Raw genomic sequence first — 4,752 nt, 5'->3', positions numbered from 1 at the left:
TTATTACTGATCAGGAGACAAACCTTCTTATTGCAAGTAGATGAAACTAAAACAAAAGCAGTTCACAAGTGTAGGAGACATCCCTGCCCAGTACTAGCATGCTATGAGTGGCACATGCTTCTTGCCTTCCATAATTTCTCTACTGTTTTACATCAGGAGTCAGACCAAAGCCCTGCATGAGTATTGCTCCTTTGCTAATGGCTGTCACCCAGGCCTAAATCCTGGTCTGTGAAGTGGCAGGGCCCTCCTGAATTACATGTGGCTGAAGTCAGCATGACCCAAGTTAAAATCCTTTCCCCTGAATTGTCACTTCTCATTGACACTTCTCATTGACCTTGTGGGTCACTTGCTAACTGCTGGTGCCAGTACTGGTTTCTCATTCTTTTTTTCCTTCTTTCTTTTTTTTCTTTTTCTTTTTTTTTCTGTATAAGGTATCAAACTCAGTTCCTTGTGCTTGGAAGACAGGTGGCAAAACCACTAAGCTAAATCCCTGGCTCAGTACTAGTTTCTTCTATCCTAGCAAGACAAGCAGTGCCACTCCCTCACAGCCCTGCCTGGCACCATCATGCCAGGTGTTCAGCAGTATTTCACTAGATGCCTTCAAAGCTCCCTAACTCTCTATTCCTTCTCACAATTGTATTCAATAAATACTGAATGTGCTTCGGGGCCTTTGTCTTTGCTGACATCAGCAGCATTGACCAGGACCCAAGACTCATCTTCTCTACTCTAAGTCTCATTTCTGTCTATTCTTGAATTTGCCTTGTGCAGTGATAGCTTACAGGCCAGAACCCAAGGCAGAGGTCCTGTTAACACCCGCTTCCCTGCTCCCTACACACAAGATGCAAAAAGAAAAATGAGTGAAAAGTCTTACATGGTTTGAAAAGTTGACTAGAACAAATGTTGAACAACAACCACCAGACTAAAAAGAAATCTGAACTTTTTAGCCCCAAGGCTGGCTTTAGGATGAGCTAACTAGGACTCTTCTCATCCCAAACATATTTTCCTTTATGTATGAAAAAAATTATACCAGCTATTAGACAAAGAATTAGAAAAACAACTGTTACATGTGTAAATAAATAGTTTCTCTGGTGTGAAAAACTAAAGTTGTAAATAAGGTTCAAATTATATAAATGATAATGTGAAATAGGAAGAAAAGGGTTAAAGGAGTAAAAGAAGAGGCAAGGGTAAGGGAAAGGAATGCAGGTAAAGGAAAAATATGAGAAAATGAAAAAAAATGGAAACAAAGTCTTTTAAATAGGGAATGGTGGAGGGGTGAAGGGAGGGCAGGGTTATGGGGGAAAATTAAGAACCAAGATATATCATGTAAAGGTACAAGATCCCAGTGATGAATGTAACTGTACTGTATACCTAAAAAGGACCAATAAACTCAATGAAAAAAAGAAAAACAAGTGTTAAATGCTAGAAAACTTTTTCATAAAAGAACTATACAAATCTAATCAGAAAACCCAAATCTCAAAGAGGGGCAAAAGAAAATAAACACACCAAACACCTCAATAAAATATCACAACTCAGTGCAGTATGAACTTACTTCCCAGCCAAGGGTAAGTGTTAGTTTGAGCATAAAGAAACAAAAGATCTCATATGTGCACACTGCTCTTGAAGTGAGGGTCTCAGTCCAAGTCCATGAGAAACTCAGTTAAATCTTAGTAAATACCTAATTATTTCATTGTCCTCAAGGCAATTGCATACCTGTTTTTTTAAGTGTGTTTAATATTCACTGCTGGGAGAGAGAACACACACCATGAAGAGTAATGGAGTGTCTTAATAACACAAATTTAGAAAGACCTTACATTTCACTTGGGATTTGGTTGGATGATTTGGGTAAGGATTTAAAGAAAAGGTTCATTCTAGAAAAATAGAAGACCAATCAAAAGTTTGGCCATTAAAATGAGTAGACACTTCTCAGGAGAATAAGCATAAAGGTGCAGTAAGTACATGAAAAAATTTTTCAGCAGTTTGGCCATGAGAGATGTGCAAATTAAAACAACACTGAGATTCCATCTTATTCCAGAAAGAATGGCCATCATAAAAAAAAAGTGCTGGTAATGCTGCAGGGAAAAATGTATTCTTCTACATTGTTGCTGGGAGGGTAGTCAGGTACAACCAATATGAGAATAACTATGGATATTCTTCAAAAAACTACAAATAAAAATTCATTCCATATATTCCACATAGCTATTCCCCTTCTAGATATCTTCCTGAAATACTTAAAGACATCATCTTATAGTGTCTTATAGTGTCATATGGTAGCACACCTCATAACAGTTAACTCTGGAAAGCATCCTGTATAAACACCAGCAAATAAATGGATAAAGAAAATTAGACACACACACACACACACACACACACACAATGGAGTAATACTGTGCCATCAAGAAGCACAAGTCTGAGTCATTCATAGAAACTTGGATGCACCTTGATTCTAGAATACTTAGAAAAATAAACCATACACTGAGGATTAACTATTGCATGACTTCTCTTATGTGAGAAACACAAAGTATAAATAATCTAAAAATAAAAATAAAAGATAATAGGAAACAAGGAGGCTGACTTTTTACAAATGGAAAGGGGGTCTTAAGATTTAGCTGGTGAATGGAAAGGAAAGAGGAAGTAAAAAGGCTTAAGATGTAATAAGTGCATGTACTAAATCCCCAAAATAAAAGTACAAATTATGTATTGAAAATGCATGCTAATTTAAAAAAATAAAAAAGACTAAAAAATTAAAAAGTAAAGTAGGAGCTCTCTGTTATAGGCACTTTCAAATAATTTGTATCTAGAAACTAAAATTGGGTAAGTTTGCAGTTTGTAAAGAAGTAGCAGCCACTTATTTTGGTGGAGAGGCAAATATTTCATTATCTGTGGGTGTCACAAATAAACCTTGCTTAGTACATTTGATAGGGAAAACTTTAATAGTGAAAATCTAGGAAAGGTCACAATGTAAGATAACTTTGCCCTTTGCTCTGTTTTAACAAGCACCAGAGGCATCTAGACTCTAAAAAATTTTGTAAATGAAAAGAACAATTGTTAGCTTTGACCAAACACCTCCCTTCCCCTTGCTGGTTAGTGACCTTAAAGGTAACTTCCCCTAACAAAGAATGGCATTGAAATTCAACTGCCTCCCCACCAAGTTTTGGCTGTCAGCAATGGGAACCATGAAAATGCAATGTAGCCAACTGAATAAGATCAAGGCTGTAAAACACTGTGAAAGAAGGAGTTATAACCCAATGGGGGAGTCAATGAGGCCACCGCCATCAGGTGTGATGCATCCCCATCGATGGAGTAAACTTTTTTATTTTACTCCCACTCTGCTGCCTCTCTGTGTGCCACTTGCCAATTCCTTCTGTAACACATTCAAAGACAAAATTAGGAAATGACTTTTCTTTCTCTCATTTTATACCGAAACAAAAGTATCTGAGTTCAGAAGTTTGTGAGATATTTTTGTGGAAGCCTGGCTGAACCAGAGCGACTCCATGTTGACCAGTGAATGACCTGGAGACTGTCTCTCCCCCTCATCCCTTATGGAATAACTAGTGATTAATTGTGAATTGTTGGGTGGCTGCTTTGAAGTAGCTGGGAGGCTAGATGGAAACTGTAGTGAACACAGAGATCCAACATAAATCACGCCACTCCTTGCTTGCCTGTAGTGGAATGTTCTGAAATTTGTAATCTAAGTTGAAAATGGAAAAATGGATAATCAATCTGCTGATCATTAGTACGTGACGGTCAAGTATATGCCTGATGACCACTAGCTCAGATTAACTGATTCTTTGCCTTTGTCCTCTCTCTGTAAGTTTTAAGTGTAACCCCCCCCCTTCAGCCCAATATAAAATGGCCTCTGTTTCTGAGCTGGGTGCCCTTCCTGAGCTACTTGGCTTAGGAGGTGCCGTCTGGCCAGACTAATAAAGGTCTATTAGCCAACTTGCCTGGTGTGTTCCTTCCTGGGTGACTCTCGCTATCAGACAAGCTCCTGGAGCCTCGCTGAGCTACTGAGCCCAGCATCGTGAAGGCCACTTGGCTGTTCATGCTCCAGGAGTAAAAGTGAGACTCAAGTCTTACATTTTATATAAAATAGAAGTGTAATATGGTTTTCCTGTAATTGGCATGTCAGCTTCTGAATGTCAGAGAGTGCTTTTCTTCCTTTCCCAAAACCAAATCTGAGAGTGGATCTGGCACTGTGATAAGCCCTCTTATCAAATCATCCCCCATATTAAACCCAGTTAATCCAGAGGAGATAGATGCCCATGATGCAATCAAGGTAAGTACAGAAGAATGCAGCCCACACCCAATTCAAATGTTGACTAGATTGATATATTTCCATCACTAAAACCCTAAATGAGGAAAAAATGTATGCTCATTTCCAACCACAAATAATTATTTCCATCAAACTATAATATCCTACAAACATGTACAGCTTTCAAGAAAAGTATGAATCATAAAAAGAAAAAAATACAAGCAAGAAATAAAGGAATTATCATTTTGTCGTCAGTGAGCCCACTTGCAGAACAAGGTTCAGAAGCTCGGACTGAGAGGATAAGTCTCAGAATCACCAGGGAGACTCCAGGGAGGTTTCTGGAATGCTTCCACTTTATTTGAGAAATGCACAGGTTTAATAGGAAACCATGGGGGAGGAGCATGGGAGGAATGTGGCAGCCCAGCCGTCACAACATCAACTACCTGAGTTGGGGAGTGAGGATTGAGAAAGGAAAGAACACTCACACCTGAGTGGAGACC

The sequence above is a fragment of the Fukomys damarensis genome, unplaced genomic scaffold (genome assembly GCF_012274545.1).
Source record: "Fukomys damarensis isolate Sample0158 unplaced genomic scaffold, DMR_v1.0_HiC HiC_scaffold_39, whole genome shotgun sequence".
Taxonomy (NCBI): domain Eukaryota; kingdom Metazoa; phylum Chordata; class Mammalia; order Rodentia; family Bathyergidae; genus Fukomys; species Fukomys damarensis.
The sequence above is the reverse complement of the archived record's forward strand: the minus strand, read 5'-3'. Positions refer to the sequence as shown.